Source organism: Lycium ferocissimum, chromosome 1 (assembly GCF_029784015.1).
Source record: "Lycium ferocissimum isolate CSIRO_LF1 chromosome 1, AGI_CSIRO_Lferr_CH_V1, whole genome shotgun sequence".
NCBI lineage: Eukaryota > Viridiplantae > Streptophyta > Magnoliopsida > Solanales > Solanaceae > Lycium > Lycium ferocissimum.
The window spans coordinates 29,876,999-29,895,506 of record NC_081342.1 but is presented as its reverse complement, the minus strand read 5'-3'; positions in this window follow the sequence as shown (position 1 = coordinate 29,895,506).

The window sequence follows — 18,508 nt, the reverse complement described above, 5'->3', positions numbered from 1 at the left end:
TTTTTTCCCCTTCTTATAAATTAAAAGCCACGACTTGGGGTTCATACTTTTCACCAAAATATATTTCTCTAGACCCTCTAAGCTCTTCTAAACACCCATAAACATCTCATACTATTTCAAGAGGAGATCAAGCATTAAAAATCCTAAGCTAATTCATAGAAAGTGGTTGTTCTTGCTTCTACTTGCGGAGTTGTGGTGAATTTGATCTTGAGGAAAGTTGTGTGTGGCTAAAGTTCTTCAAGTATAAGGTATGTTCTTCTTCTTATTGCTTATGTTGAGTTGATTTGGCGGTTTAGTAATTCTTAAAGTCAAGAAAATGATAGTAGAGAAGTCATGAGGTATTAAATTGAAGTTGATGACTATGGGTTGATTTTCAAAGGGAGTTTTGGATTGATTTAAGTTTAATTTGAATTTAATATCTTGGCTATGGTATTGTTGATGTTGTTGTTGTTGTTATTTGGGTGTTGTTTTGAGATTGGGATCAAGTAAGTGATATAGGGGAAATCTTTGCCCGAATTTCGTTAGCTCATTTATTAGTCTAGTTTGACCTTATAAGCGTTCAAACGACTTAACCTTAATATAAATCATTTTGGTTGACGATTTGCGAGCTCGGGAGGATAGGCGTTAAGTAGTTAAGGAGACGACAAGGTATGTTAAGGCTGCCCCTTTCTTTCTTATGGCACGATCTCATTAATACTAACCTATACGAACGATACCCATAATGTCCTTATTCCTAGAAATGCTAGAAGCTTATGCTTCTCGATGTTCTTGTGATGTTGTTGATATTTTCTCATGATTATGGATCTTTATCTTATGGTTATTGATCTTACTCATTGATGATATTCTCATCTTATGGTTATTGTTCCTTCTAGGTGAGATATGATGATAATGATAGTTTCATAATGATAATCGAAGGTTTACCGACCTTACGTCACTCCGATAAAGTCATATTTTTCTTTGGGCTCTGAATATATATATATATATATATATATATATATATATATATATATATATATATATATATATATATATATATATATATATATATATATATATTCTCACACCGAGCCGCGCTATATGCCGGCACGACACTTATTGTACGGATAACAACGCATTATGGGTACGGATAACGGACCGAGCCTATATATATATATTGTATATATATATATATATATATATATATATATATATATATATATATATATATATGTGTGTGTGTGTGTGTGTGTGTTGAAAAGAAAAAAAGAAAGCATGCATGTTATCCACCTTAAAAGGAATTCAAATGTACTAGTTATTTCTCTTATCTCATATTTCTTTTATATCTTTATTATGTTGTTATTCATGCCTTACATACTCAATACATTATTTGTATTGACGCCCTTTTTGTTTGTGGACGCTGCGTTCATGCCCGCAGGTAGACAGGGAGACGGATCAGACCCTTAGGCTGCTTCCTCAGTGTTTGTACAAGAGCGCTCCGCTTGTTCCGGAGCTGCAGTTCAGTTGGTACGATTCTTTTGTGTATATATGGGCATGGCAGGGTCTTGTCCCGTCCTTGTTATGTTATGCACTCTATGTAGAGGCTCATAGATAGATTCGTATAGTTAGATATCTTGTGACCTTCTCGGTCCATATTTTGTTACATCATTTTGACAGCCTTGTCGGCTTTTATATATGGGCACAATTTGATGACGTATATATGTGTATATATCTCTTGGGCTCATGTCCCTTACAGTTTATGATATCTCTTAGTTAGCATTATGACCTACTCAGGTATGATTATGTGATGTATGTAAGTCATGAGGTGCTTGGTAGATTAGCTCCGGATGCCCGTCATGGCCCTTTGATTGGGTCGTGACAAAAAGTGGTATCAGAGCAGTTCGTCCTAGGGCTGTCTACTAGCGGTGTCTAGTAGAGTCTTGTTTATGGATATGCAGTGCACCACACTTATAAACAGGAGGTTGCAGGACATTTAGGAAGATTGTCCTTTCTTTCTCATCTTAGATCGTGCGATAGAGCCTTGTTATAAGAATTCCCTTTTCCTGACCGTGTGTTATGATTTCAGCGATGCCTTTGACGAGGAAAGCTTCAGCGGCCTAGAAGGGAATGTCGGTGGGCTGTGGGAGAAGCGGACGGTACCACCGGAGGTTGGGGGGGGGGGGGGGGTCCAGGAATAAGGTTCCATCTCGGTCCTCCCAATACTCGCCCATTCTGCAAGGGAGCATAGAGGAGCTCCAGCTCCAGCACCCCCAGTTCCTCCACCGGATGCCTCAGGCCAGGAGATGAGAGAGGCTATTCAGTTGTTGACCCAGTTAGTAGCCACTCAGGCCCAGCGTCAGGGTACGAGTTATGGTGACAGGGCTGTTAGTGCCAGAGTTTGAGATTTTATTAATTTAGACCCAGGAATTCTTTGGGTCAAAACTAGATGAGGACCCACAAAACTTTATAGATGGGATGTTGAGGACATTGCGGGTGATGCATGCTTCAGACACTGAGTCAGTGGAGTTGGCTTCCTATAGATTACGGGATGTTGCCGTTCATTGGTATGAGACTTGGGTGTCATCCAGAGGAGTTAATGCACCTCCACATGTGTGGCAGGAGTTCGTAAATGCCTTTCTTCGACATTATTTGTCCCCAAGAGATCTGACAGGCCAGAGCTGATAGGTTACTGAACCTTAGACAAGAGAGCATGAGTGTTCGGAAGTATAGTCTTCACTTTAATTCATTGGCTAGGTATGCTCCAGCTATGGTAGCTGACATAGAAGATCGTGTTTACCTATTTGTGAGTAGATTAGGACCACATTGGATTGATGACTCTTTGATAGCCTCGCTTCATATAGGCATGGACATTTCCCACATTTTGGGGCGCGCTCAGAATCTTGAAGAGTGTCAGCAACAGTGGAGGGTCTAGCGTGAGCATGATAGGGTTATAGTAAAAGAGCTAGATCCTCCAGTGCTGTTAGTGATTCAGAGAGGGTCAGAGGCAGCAGCATTTTAGACACTCAGGTCATTCAGCGGCTAGTGCACCCCCCGTGATTTACGAGTCGAAGATTTGATCGATGCCTTGATTCGGGACCGGTCGGGGTTTTAGAGCTTCGGGGTCTCAATATAGAGGTGGTTTAGGCCAGATGAGGCCATCTTTACCATGATGTGCTCAGTGTAGTAAGCTACATACTGGACAGTGCCGTTTGGGTTCAGATGTTTGTTATGCCTGCGGTCAGCTAGGTCATATTATGCGAGAGTGTCCATCGAGAGGTGGTAGAGGTATTCGGCCCACGGGATCGGCGGCGATTCGTCATCATCTGTACGCCTGCGGGGCAAAGCTCTCGGACATTAGCGAGCCACGGTAGAGGTCGTCTGGCTAGGCCGGTGCCGCATTTTGCGCGGGTCGACAGATCTTGAGACTTTGCCTAATGTGGTTACGGGTAGACTATCGACGTCTTTCGGGATGTTTATACATTGATTGATGCGGGTTCATATTATCGTATGTTAGCCTTTATTTGGTCGGTTTGGGGTGAAACACTCGAGTCAATTAAACCTTTTGAGATGTACACACACCCGTTGGTGACCCCGGTGATAGCTAGACGGGTATATAAATTGTGAGATTTTATAATCTATATCGACGTTCTATGACGGATTTATTGAGTTAGATATGATAGACTTTGATATTATTATGGTATGGATTGGTTGTTTTCTTGTTATGTTATGCTAATATTGATTGTAGAATGAAGATAGCTCGTTTTAGTTTCGAGCGATTTGTGGAAGGGTAATACAACGTCCCGAAAGGTAGGTTTATTTCCTATCTCAAAGCAAGGAAGATGATTGCTAAGGGTTGTATTTATCATCTAGTCCGGGTTCAGGATACGGAAGAGAAGTCGCCTACTCTTCAATCCGTTCCAGTAGTCAATGAGTTTTCAAATGTATTCCTGAACGAACTTCCTGGTCTTCCACCAGAGCGGGAGATTGATTTCACCATTGACGTATTACCATATACTAAGCCAATATCTATTCCTCCTTATAGAATGACACCTGCTAAATTGAGAGAGCTGAAGGAGCAATTGAAGGATTTTCTTGAGAAAGGCTTTATCAGGCCTAGTTCGCCACCGTGAGGAGCACCTGTGTTGTTTGTAAGAAAGAAGGATTGCTCGTTACGGATGTGTATCAACTACAGGCAGCTGAATAAGGTAACGACAAACAATAAATATCTGCTTCCAAGAATTAACTATTTATTTGATCAATTGCAAGGTGTTAAATTGTTTTTGAAAATAGATTTAATATCAGGGTATCACCAGGTGAGGGTAAGAGAGAAAGATATCACGAAGACAGCTTTCAGAACCAGACACGGTCACTTTCAGTTTCGTATAATGTCGTTTGGGTTGGCTAATGCAAGCGGTATTCATGGATTTAATGAACAGTGTATTCAGGCCCTTCCTATATCTGTTCGTGATTGCGTTTATTGATGATATTCTTGTATACTCCCGATTAGAGGCAGAGCATGCGGATCATTTACACGCTGTCCTTAAAGTTCTTTAGGCCCGGAAGCTATATGCAAGGTTCTCTAAATGTGAGTTCTGGTTGAATTCTGTGACTTTTCTAGGGCACATTGTTGACACCTAATTTTTTACCTCTCGCAATTTATTTTAATCACTCGAAGTCCAGAAATAAATAAATGAGGTAGAAACGTTTTAAAAGCCTTAAATGATTGTTATAAATTGTCCAGGTCAATATTTCTTTCCCTTAAATTAATAAAAGGGATTTTCATGCATCATAAATTTATTTGGAAATTAATGAGTATTTCCATGATATTTTATGAGGTTTTGTTCAATTTAATTAAGGGGGGGGGGGTGGAGAGAAGAAGGGTTTTCATTTATTTAATTATTTAAAATTATCAAAATTTTGCAAATACTTCATTCTCTTTTAATCTTTGAAAGTTTGGATAATTTAAGTAATTAACTATTTAACCCTTTAAACCTCTGATTTTATATAATCTGCAAGATTTGTCAAAAATAGGCATAATTGCCCATAAATTTTTTAAGTAGGATAATTAATTAATTAAGTGATAATTACTGCAAAATTGATCCTTTTTATGTAAATATATTTTTGTCTTGGCCATAATTAAATTAGCCCATTTTCATGATTTATAGAAATTAGAGTTATTTCGCAAAATGAGCTTGTTAATGTTTTATTTGAAATAACTAGTCTAATTTAATTTCAAAATTGCTAATTAGGCCAAGCAAGGCATAATTGAAATAATTATTCTGGGTTAATTAATTAAGGCCATTTTAGGCCCATTTTTTATTTGACCGACCATTTTTTTTTAATTATTTTAATAAAATAACTACGGCCTAATTTTTTCCCATAATTAAAACTTCTTCAATTTTAATATTTCTTCTAATTAATTGTTTTTATGTACTAGATATACATATGTATACACCAAGTATGCATATATATATATATAGACATACAAGGTGTATATATATGTATACATGGTGTATCTGTATATACATAGGCACTTTTAATTAGTACTTTGACATTTTTGGATGAGTCCGATGGCTCAGTGGCTTACCGACTGACTCGTTTTAAATGGGTAATAGGTATACCCCCTTCCCAATTCATTTTAAACAGGTAATAGGTATACCCCCACCCCACCTCTTATTTCTATTTCAAAACCCCGACCCACTGCCCGCTTTCTCTCTCTCTTCTTCCTTATGGAAACCTAGTAGCCGTCTTAGCTTCCCTTGCCTCTCTCATGCCAAAAATGGCGATTCTGATTTGGTGACATGCCTGTGACATCTGCATACTTATTGTGGTGAAAAGTGCTAAGTTTTAGTCATTCTTCATTCCGCTGCCGAGATATGGTAAAATCTTTACTTTACTCTGTTGCTTTCAAATTTTTAGTCAAAATTGTCTTTATTTTTGCTTTTTTAAGTTTGTTTTCTTTAGTATTTTGTTAGTGTGTTGTTGTTGGTCGGATACGACCCCGAAGGTCGAAATACGACCTTACGTTGGCTCGTTTCTGATCTAGATCATCGATTTGTTGGCTATTTGGTTAGATTGTAAGGAAAGGGGGTTTGTCCCACATAGATTGTTGTTGGTTTCATTTGAACTTTTGGAGTTCTATTTTGCACAAAACAAGTCTTCTTTTTTTGGAGAGAAAAATTCGAAAACTGAGAAAATAGCAAGGAAAATATACATAGAGAAAAATTTTAGGAAAAAGGAAGTGAAAAACTCAGATTTTTCAGAAAAACTTCCTAGTAAAACGAATTTTGAAAACCTAGACTAAGTAGTTGGGGTATTAGTTAAAATATTTGGTTCTTACTTTCTCTTTCTTCGTGTGTGGTGGGGTTAACTTCTTTGAGATTTAGCACGAGAGGGTATAAATCCATTCTTTTCTTTCTTATTTTTGCATTTAAAGGTAAACCTTGATTTAGTTTATTTCATTTTGTGTTTAGTATTTAATATCTGCTAGTTTAAATATATTTGTAGGTTAGTTATGCACATATGTTCATGTGTTAAATATGTTTTGATTGGTTTTGTGCTTAATGTGTGATTTCACTTGATAAGAACATGATAAGGATGAAGGAAAATATCATAGTGAAGTTCATTCAAGAAGTAGGTTGTTGAAGTGCTTTTGGTTTTGTTTGTTCATGGTGCTTGAGGTTACGTGTTAAATACAATAAAGAGAGGTGTGTGAGAGTGTTTTGAAGGTCCTTTTTAAAGCTTTTTCCTGCCTTTTCCTTGAATATTGTTGTTGGATTACTAAGCATGATCTTAAGTAGAGTAAATATAATAAGTTCAGCTTAACTTTAAAAGAAAAAGATAAGGGAGGTGAAATAGTCTATGTGTAACACAGTTGAACATGGTTGATTTGCTGGTAGTGTGTGCTTGTGATTATAGTTAAATATCCCTATTTTGCTAGTCCGTCATGAATTGCCCTATTTGTGAAGTGAATGCATTGGCAAAGCCTTGGAACAAAATGACAAAAGACTAAGTGAACGAAAATAACGAAAAAATGTGATACCAAAGGCCGCCCAACGCGATGAAAATTCTTGCGTTATTGGACATTCAACATAGCAGGTCGATTAGAATCCTGTTGTTCAACTATTACGCGAGTTTTTCTGTGTTATTTGCCACTACTCACTTCTCTTCCCCACCCCTTCTATTCCCATGACCCCATACATTCCCACTTCCTATTTCACAACCCACTGCGACACCCTCTGTCCACTCCACCCTCTAACAAAAGCCATTGCCAATTTTCCAAAATTTCTAAAACCACTTCTTATATTATAATATTTTAATGTGAGTATTATAAACTAACATTATCTTATGGAGACGTAATAGTTTATAAACTATACGTATAAATTTTTTAATGTGTAAATTCTACTTAGGTTAAATTATATATTTCCTTCTGAGTTTTAGATTTAGTCATGTATCTTTATGTTCTAACATCAATAATTTCAATATATTACACAAAAATTTAAAATATAATAATATTTTAATGTTAGTTTATATTAAAGTTAAGATATTACACTAAATCAATAAGTAATTTGAATAGTAAAATATTATTCCATATATTTAAATTTTTTGTAACATTAAAATTTCCTACGTTTCGAATTTATGTGTACCTTCCTATTTATTTTGGGAAGTTTAGGTGGTTCTTTGACCATGTTTTTTTCTAACTTTTTCCTAAGAATTATAAATTATCATGACTTATAGTACTTTTTATGTAGTTTCTAAATATAATAATTTTTTTTTTTTTTTACAATTTTGAAAAATGTATGACAAAATTAAAGTCAAAGTTATAAAGTTTGACCTTCGTACTCCGAAAAGGTTCACATAAATTGAAACGGATATTTTAAATTTTGTGTAATGTATTGAAATTATTGATGTTAAAGAGTATAAAAGATACATGACTAAATCTAAAACTGTAATAGTTTTTATCATTTAATTTATCTTTTAGGATGTACACAAGATAAATGACTTAATCAAATATTATCACAAAAATTTTAAATAGTTTATAGTCATTTTAGTTCCGGACTATTACATCCTAAAAGATAAATTAAATGATATAAACTATTACAATTTTAGATTTAGTCATGTATCTTTATACTCTTTAACATCAATAATTTAAATACATTACACAAAATTTATATATTTAGAAAATACATAAAAAGTACTATAAGTCATGATAATTTATAATTCAAATAATATAGAAAAAATTTAAGGAAAACATGGGCAAAGAACCACCTCGAAGACTTCCCAAATAGTAATAGGTACACATAAATTGAAACAGAGGGAATTTTAATGTTATATACAAAAAATTTAAATATATGGAATAATATTTTTACTATTCGAATTACTTATTGATTTTGCAATACTCTAGAACCGTAATATAAACTAATATTAAAATAATATTATATTTTAAATTTTGTGTAATGTATTGAAATTATTGATGTTGTAAAGAGTATAAAGATACATGACTAAATCTAAAAGCTGTAATAGTTTATATCATTTAATTTGGGTGAAAAAGTGAGGAAGTATGAGTATCTTAGCGGTAAAGAGTTTGAACAAAGGCAGTTAAGGTATGATCTTTTGTTTATGATTTTCGATGAGCTAGTATGAGTATCTAAGGTATGTCCCCGGTAATAACTTATGAGGCGATTATCAGAATTTGTAAACCCGACTGTTGAAGTTATTTGTATTGTATTTGGGCTGCCTTGACTTGACTAGATTTGAAAATTTGTATCCGACTGTTGATGAGATTACGTAATATTTTGAGATGTATATAGTTAATATAAGTTGTAAGTTGAAGGAATAGATGATGTTGTTGTGTTATAAATAGGTGTTATATGACCACTTGACAGTTTGAGCTTACTTCTATTGTACAGAGTCGTAAGAAATATTGTTAGGTTGTGATTTGGTATTGTGAAAGATGTTCCCAAGTAAGATCTCCTTTCCTCTTTATGTGTGTGATTCGATAATGTAATAAATCTAAGATGGGAGAAATGGATAAATGGTGTACTTGAACTGATAGTTGTATCGTGTGTATATGTTGAGTGAGTTTTGTTATATTGAGTGGCTGGAAATGTGACGTATATGTATTCATGCGTGGGTTGATAGTGTAAAATAAACTTTAAAAGGGAGTTAGAAGGGGTTAATGTTGTAAAACTATGTTAAAGCAGGCTTACCGTTCGTCGGCTAGTTGATAGACTTCTTTATGTTGAGAATAGTATTGCTTCTCTATTGTGGATTTGAATTATAAGGAATTACCCAGGGATGGAGGACATTATGGTAACGACAAGTGAAGAAAGAATGAGAGAGAATGGAACACGACTCGATGAAAGCGAGTGAAAGAGGAGCGATGCAGAATAAAGTTGATGACTCTATGAATATAAGGTAATGCTATTACCATAACAGGAATCTATAAGTCGGAATAATTAGATTGCTTCGGGAAAGTATTAGGTTCGTAGGAATATCGGAAGCAAGTTTCGACGGAAGTTCCGCATCAAAGTGCAGGCCGATACAACCTGCGGTCACCAGGACACCACCTGCGAGACGTAGGCAGAACGTGCAGAGCCACAGGTGGCGTTGCAGACCTTGGCAGGAAGTAAGGTTGGTGTTTTAATTTGGGGACTTGTATGACGATCACTTAAGTTATACTTGGAGACCTGTGCTAATGCGCGTGTAAAATTTGTAAATGATACCTTCAGTAGGAGTAGTAGTGGGAAAAGAAACAGGACTGGAAGGAGGAGATGTTATAACAAAAATCATCAATTAATAGGAATACGAAGGAGACCATGACACGAAGGGATTATAAATATAGAGAAAATGGGTGACGATAGGGTGTTTGAACAAGATTCCTGGAGTAAATAAAAGATAGAAAGGGAACGGGCTAGATATGATAAAATATAAAGACAAAAAGCTGGACAAAAAGGATGATAATGGTAAGAATCGAAACAGCAAGGTGGCGAGCTACATAATCCTAATCGGCGGACTTGGAAGCCTGATGAGATAAGGTTAGAAAACGAAATGCCTCTGGAAGAACGGTGAGCTTTATGGAAGAAAAAAAATCAACATTTACAAGGCATCTTGAGAAGAAATTGAAGCATGAGAGATTCTGTAAAATGGATAAGACATTGATAGCTTGTAAATTATATAGACGTGAGGGCGAATGACAACAAAGGAATAAGAAAAGTGTGACTCATCCAAGACAATATCTTGCATGAAAGGTTAAAGTAAAGGAGTGTTTTGATAAGAAGGGATAAAAGCAAAAAGGGAAGTGAAAAGTATCGCAAAATGAATAATAGTCACCAACGGGTACGAGAGAAAATATATCGGTATATATATGAATATGGGGATTTCTCGCTGTAAGAGGTTGACTACGAAGGATAATTAACTGAGGATGAAATGTTAAAAGACATAGATGCTATCTCTACACGAAAGGGTAAAGCAAGAATTTCTTCGATACGAGGGATGTGGTGAAAGAAAGTAAGTTGACACACAAGGGAATATTTTGAAAGAATAAGATGATAGAAACAGAAGTTGTAATAAAGTAAAGTCTTTGGAAAATATTGAAAGGACGATGCCCCAATAAGGGGGTGAATTTATCAAAGGAAGTCTAATGTACCTGGTAATTAAGAGACGTCAGGGAAAGTATACATGAATGAAAAAGGAGACAGTCATCGAAAAGAGGACTAATGTAGAGGGAGTAACGATAATTGCAAGCAAGTTCAGGTTCGAGAAAGCAAATAGAAATTTCAAACAAAGACCAAATAACTAAGACAAATAAAAGTAAATTGAGAAGAGACACAGTTGTATTTAAGATAAAAAGCACCGGGGAAGTGGAGGCCTGATCGCGATGTAACCATTGTAAGACAGGTTCGTTATACAAGCTAAGAATGTCAGTGCAATTAAATTCCGAAGGAAAAGATAAGTAACATTGCTAATAATAAGATGATACGGACCGGACCAAAGGTATTAGCCGATGAAAGGAACTAGAAGTGAAAATGGATATGACAACAAGATATGAAGAGTATCGACAAGGATTGAACCATTGGCCCGTTATGTGCTGAGGCTAGAGATGAAATATGTCACTTAACTGTGCAAGGAATCCAAGAAATAAGTCCGACAAGTTGTTAGAAAAAGAAACCATTACACTCAGTTTGGGTTGGAGGGTGTAAGCTATAATACGGAGTGTTATTTCAGGATTAGGCAACGTCCATCGGGAGTTTAATTCCCTTGAGAAATCGTGAGTAGAACTAGTTCTGGTCTGTTCAAACTACGCTCATGGTTGAAATATTTTGCCAAATTAAACAGAAATAAAATAACTCAATCTCGCTAGATTCCAGTCCTTATCTTACCAAACTAAGGTGCACAATTCTAGAGGCCCTTCCAAAAAGATATATGTGCTCATACTAAACTTACAAGTAACATAGGTGGTTGAGTTCATCCGTAGTAATCGCAACCATCCGAGTATGTAACTCTTAACAAGAGGATGGAGTCATGATTTGGTACAGCAAACAGTAATAAGGAATGAAAAAGTGTGAAGGACTAAACATCCCTGTTTCCTTTAAACATCTTAGCGATATTGACAAGTTCTCAAAGCTGACAGGAATTTTATTCGGGTAACCGGCATCCCTACTTTGGAGTTTCACTGTAATCACCACCCATGAAAGGCCTATTGAGACTCGTCGAGAAAGGCAGACTTATCTTGCAGTGGGACCGGCTAAGTAGTTGATAAGTTTGATGTGCTTAAGGAATTTAAAGTAGTTTATCCGGTGTTCTGCACATCTAAATATCATAAGTACCCCATCACTACCCCTAATCCTCGAAATCATCATTTACAAGCTGCAAGTTGGAAAAAAAATATGTTACCAAATAGGATAATGTGGAGGAACCGACATAAGGAGAAAAGGAAAGATATGAAGGCTGGATACCCCCGCTCTATTTCAGAACTCAGATTTATGCCGACACTCGTGTGATAAGATACCTCCTTTCCAGTTATATATATTGAATTTTTATATATCTTTTTAGATTTTATTGTTGAGACAAATATGGCCAGTGTGTTGCAGACTTCAGCAAAGGACGGTTGAGGTAAGTTATGGCTGACCTATTATGGTTTTTGTATAAATAGACGGTCGTGAGGGGCCAAATTGATATTGTTATGTTGTTGTTTGGACTGTTGTTTGGGCTGTTTGACAGGTTTTGGATAGTCCTATTTACAGAGGAAACTTTGCCAAAATTTTTGGAAATCCCAAGAGTTAGAATATCCCTCAACATTCGAGGACGAATGTTCTTAAGGGAAGAAGGATGTTACACCCCGGATTTTCACGCATTAAAGTCGCATCATGAGTTAGTCGATGCAAGTTCAAAAGAAATTGTCTTGAGGTTAAAAGGGATTGAGCTTATTGGTATAAATGGTTATAAGGGGTCGTTTGGTTCAAAAACAAATTACGCTGGGATAAGTTATGTTGGGATTAATTACGTTGGGATAAGTTATGCTCGGATTAGTTATTCTGGAGTTATTTTTTATTGACTATTTGGTATGTTGAACTAAAAGTATTATACATTGAATAATTTCTAAAAAGAAGAGGTTTCTTTCTTATCCCAGGATAACTTATCCGGGGATAACTTATTCCACCCTATGGCAGGTATAAGTTATCCCAGCACTATTTTTACTCCTAGGATAATTATCCCATGATTACTAACCAAACAAGGGATAAGGAATTGCTAAATTCTTATCCCAGTACTATTTATGTTTATCCTTCGTACCAAACGACCCCTAAGAGTTTATAAATAATATTAGTAAGTGGCAGAAGGTTTGGAGGGTGAATGAATCAAAGAAGCATGAGTTTCGTCAAAAGTTGGCAAGTTGGGAATACGATAACTTGTACTTTTGGGTGAGATTAGGAGTGCTTCATATGCTAAGAAAGTAATAATATGAAGTATTTTAATCGTATAATGGTCGTTTGTTAAGTTTGGAAGTCAAACGAATTTTAATACGAAAGTCGACAAAGGGCGTCGCAAGTTAAGCTTTTAAATTTCACTGAAATTTGGGTCAAATGTCGAATAGCTTTTTTCTCAATCTACTTGGAGTTACAAGGTGATCCACCTATCAAATCGAAGGTCTATGAGTTTAGTTTCCACCACATTTTACCATAAATTCGCATTTCCGTTCAGGGACGTAAACTGCCGCAGACAGAAAGCCCCAAAGTCGGTGGACAATGTTCCAACTTATATAAAAACATCCCAAATGTTTGGCAACTCCATTTTCTCTCAAATAAAAACCCAAAGACACTCCCTAAGCTCTTCCAAACCATTTTTCATCAATCATGGATGAATCCAAGAGCTAACCAAGCTAATTCAACATGACAAAGATCCTGGTGATCACAAGACCTTAATTCCTCCATCAATTCGCTTCTCGGAAGAAATCTTCAACTTGAAGTAATCTCTGTTTTGGAGTGATTCTTGAAGTTTAAGGTATGTTCTACCCTTCTCATGGTCCTCTTAAGCTTCTACAAGTATCTAACCTAGAGATTGGAGGAAAAATCCCATAGGGCAAATCTTTATTAACTCTAAGGAACTCTTATGGAGAAACTTGATTGTTTGGGTTGTTTCTTGTGGTTTAAATGTATTATTTGGAGCTATGAAGTTATGTATGGATTGATAAGGAATAGTAGGAGTAAAGGAGAAGAAAAATGATAGTCTTGAATGAAGAAATCAAATTACAAATGACCCTATGAACTTACGCCCGCAAGTTGCTCGATGAAATGCCTCAATGAGTATTTCCATAAGCTATGAACTTGGAATTGATCCCATATTGGTCGTATGATGTAGGTGATCGTTCGTAACGTATTCGAGGACTCATGGAACGTGGAAAACTTCATCGTTAAGGTATGTAGGGCTTTCTATTCTCTTTGTGGCATGACTAGAATTCAAATGACCTTTCATTGAAAAGTTGTTCTGTTAACTTGGATCGATCGCGTTCCATGATAATTGAGCTGACACATACTTCATCTGTGACTTGTACCAAATTATGTTCCACATCTCCTTTTGGCTATCGATTAAAAGACTTTCCGTTCAACTTGTATCGATTATGTTCCAAAATGGTTAAGCTTACCCTTTTCTCATGAATAGCTTGTATTGAAGTACCTTTCACATTTTGTATCCCTCTTGTTTATGGAATGAAGAATGATATTAGTGATGGTACTCTTCACATCAAAATTGAGTGATTGTACTTCCTTTAATTGAGTTAATCCTTATCTTTTTTTCTATTGCTCCAAGGTAACGAACCTCTCGGCACACTCTTTCCGATAAAAGTTGTGTCGATCGATTTCATAAGAGTTTGGCTAACTTTGGCTTCGTGAATAATTCATAACAAGATGTTTCCTTGTACTTTTACTTCTTTGGCCTAATGATTAAAGAATGATAAACATAGTGACAATAATGATAGTCGGAGGATAACGACGATAGATTACTCCTTCTCTTTCCATGATATTTCTTCTGAGGTCAGTCTTGCATTACACTTATATATATGTATTTATTTTCATTACCGCGCGGTGCTATAGTCTGCCGGGCAGGCACATAGATGTGCACCTAGATGGATTTCTTTCATTACCGCGCCGTGTCATAGACGGCCGAGGAGGCACGTAGCTGTGCATACCACTGATCAGTTGGGCAGAGATGATGATATGATGATGAGCTCACCCCACAAAGGGATATATATTATTATATGATATGATATGTTATAAGCCTCCACCGTGAGGAATGATTTTACGAGCATGCATTTATATTTATGTCATGGTTATGGTCGCCCTCAGTGGCCTCGTTCAGAGTTTCAGGTTGCCTCTATACCTCCCTTCTTGTTATTTATATCTCTTATGCTTATGTTATGCTTATGCCTACCGCCTTACATACTCGGTACATCTTTCGTAATGACGCATTTTATGCTTTGTGATCATGCCCACAGGTACGGTAGACGGATTGGTGTACCTTTCTCAATAGGATACCAGAGTTCAGCAGGGATGTTCACACTCCATTCTCCGGAGTTGCTGGTCAGAGTCATTAAATAGAATGCATATATATATATATATATATATACGAGTATGGCTATGTAACACCCCGTATCTTAGAACCCATGTTAGACTCATATCGTTAGAGTTTTAGCGAAAAATTTGAAAGTTTGTGTGTATCACGAAAGTGGTTGACCGACCTACTTCGGGCACCCATAACTCCTTGATTAGTTGATAATTTGAGAAAACTCAAAACATGAAAGTTGTAGCCCTTTGGAATAGCTTTCCAACGGTATCTTGTGGAGCTCAAACAGAGCTCTGTGATAAGGGTTATGCCTATTTTACTAACACCGGTTAGAGCAGAATTTTCAGATTTTGAGTTACGTTTTTTAGCCTTTTCCTACTCGAATTGGGACTCCCTATTTTATTATTTTATGAAGCAAAAACGTCCATAACACTATTATAAACCCTAAGAAACTATTCTTTTTCTCTCTACCTCCATCCCTAAAGAACCTAGACACTTCAATCTTTCAAATAACTCATTCTTGCAATCAAGAAAAATCAAGAAACATTAAAGAATTTGGTTTGGCAATCTAGTTTCCTAAGGTTTCCTCCAAGGTAAATATTTTAATCAAGAACCTTTGTATTCTAAAAGATTTATCATTTATAAAGACTAGAATAAACCCATCCCGTTACCCTATAAAAACCAAGAGTTGTAAAAAGTTGGAGAACTCTAGTATTTTTCTGTTGAGTTTCATTCCGACCAGCCATATTAATTTGGTGTTTTCCGATAATCTAACCGTTGGATTGAGCCCAAATTTTAACTGAGTGTTCATAACACATAAGTCTAAAATATGAACGGTGGAGTTGAGACACGAACAGTAGCTACGAAAATCAGTGAAAACTCTTCTCAAGGTTTCAAATTCAAAGCTTTTGGAATTCTTCTTCAAAGATTCAGACTTTTCTTCAAGTTTTGGAGCGATTAAGGTATGTAGAGTTACTATCTATGTGTGGGAACATCATTGTTCTTCCCCACGCCTCATAATCCATAAATTATGATTCTTTACGAAAACTAGGGTTTCTATACCATGCTCATGATAACCCTAGGTCAATAATGTCCATGATTATATTATGTATGAATTGTTATAATTCCATCATTGAGTTCTTAATATTTCTTTATGATCATTAAGAATCTATCCGTAATCTATGAAAAACCCATATATCTCATTCCATGAGTTCATGCATGCTAGTTTATGATATATTATGCTATTTTCAAGAAAATACCATACATGTGTTTACAAGTTCATGCAAGCAAGCTACAATTCATGATATCCATGTACAAGCAAGTTATATTCATGAAAACTATGGGCGACAAATGCTACTTATTTTTACATGGTCATGTTTTTGGGAGTTACTTTAATTGACCGGAGGGCTTGGATATTTTATTAAAACTACGTAACCCGTAGGATGAGGATCGCTTCACCCATGTCGGGACGATCTCTCATAATGACTAGATCCTTTCATATTTTATTAAATCTCATGTTCCCTGGCAAGGACTAGTGTTCTTACCGGGACGCATTATATATATATATATATATATATATATATATATATATATATATATATATATATATACCATATATATATATATATGTATTCATGTTCATGACCAGGTTTTAGTTTCACTTTCAGTTCTTCTCATTATTATTTCATGTCCCATGTTATTTCATTCAGTTGCTTTACAAACCAGTACATTCAAAGTGCTGACGTCTCCTTTCTATTGCTCGGGGGCCTGCATTTCACGATGCAGTACGGACTTACGGGACGACGGATGTTACATAGGATCATCCATGTATCGGCTTTTGGTGAGCCCCTTCTTCGGCGTTTAGTCATTAGTTACTTTTATGATAGTTATGCATTTAAGAAATGCGGGGGCCTTGTCGGTAAGTATGTTTAGCATTTCATATTCATGTTAGAGGTTTCATAGACTAGTCGATGCCGTAATATCGATACTCGCAGTCGTGTATCCATCTTTAGCTCAATTTATGATATTTCCGCATTAATGTTTTAAACAAGTATTTTATTAAATATTATGACATATCATGTTTTATAAATGCTCATCACATTACATGCTATATTCCGCTCATGTTATGCCTCATGATGATTCAGCAAGCCATGTGGTTCGCTCGGTCACATGTAGTAAGGCATCGAGTGTCGTGTTTCGCCCAGGCCATGGTTCGGGGCGTGACAGGCTATGGGTACGTAGGGCCACTATCCCGACCAGTTAATGCATATTAGTACTCTTATAGGCTTACAGACTATCACTCAGTATACAGGTATTGTGTTTGGCCTTGCCGGCCTTCTGACTAGTTGTCTTTCTTGGTTGTGCCCTTGTCGGCCCTAGTTATGCATATATGTATTGTTGGGCCTTTTCTGCTTGCAGGTTGTCATGTTATACTTCTTATAATTGTTATTCAACGGCCTTGTCGGCCTATGATTCATGTTACAGAGTTCAGATATTACAGTTGGTTCGCACGGCCCTTCGGCTGCCAGGTGCCGGCCACACCCCCTAAGGTTGGGGTATGACACCCTCCCTCCCCACTCCACCCACCACCCCAAACCACACCACACCCTCAACACCCCACCTTCCACCACCCACCCATCTTAAATCCCACTCCACTACCCCCACCCCTCCACCCTGTCCCCCCCCCCTCGAATTTTCTTTTTATACATTTTATTTTACCTTTATAAAAAATTTATAAGAAATGGAAAAAAATTTCTTATCCCTCCCAACCACGCCCTCACCCCCCCGCCCCCTCCAAACTTTTTTAAGAAAAAGAGTTTTTAAATTATTATTATCTTTTTGGTTTTCCACACCCAACCTCCACCCCCAAACCAAACCCCTTCAAAAAAGTTCAATTTTTTTTTTAAAGGAAGTTTTTAAAAGTTTTTTTTTTTTAATTTTCATTTTTAAAAAAGTTTTTCTATTTTCTTGATTTTTTAAAAAATCATTTTAAAAAAATTGGTTTTTTACACCCCCCCCCTCCCCCTCCAAAAAAATAAATAAAAAGGGTTTTTAAAAGTTTTTTTTTTTTTATGGGTTTTTTACACCACCCCAACCACCCTCCGGAAAAAAATTAATTTTCATTCTTAAAAAAGTTTTTCTATTTTCTTGGTTTCATTTTTTAAAAGGTTTTTTAAAAGGTTTTTTTTTTTTTTTTTTTTTTGCACCACCCAACCCAACCCACACTCACGACCCTACAAAAAAAAAATCATTTTAAAAAAGGTTTTTAAAAGTTTTTCTTTTGTTTTATTTTTTTTACACCACCCACTCGCCTACCCCACCTCCCAACCCGTACTCCCCACCACCAAAAGTTGTACTCCTTATTCAAAAATTTCATAGTGATTTTGCTTTGAGTATATGCAAATGCTGATAAAATGACATTTTCTAACTTGCGTACCAAACACAAGAAAATGAGTAGGAAAATCACTTATTTTCC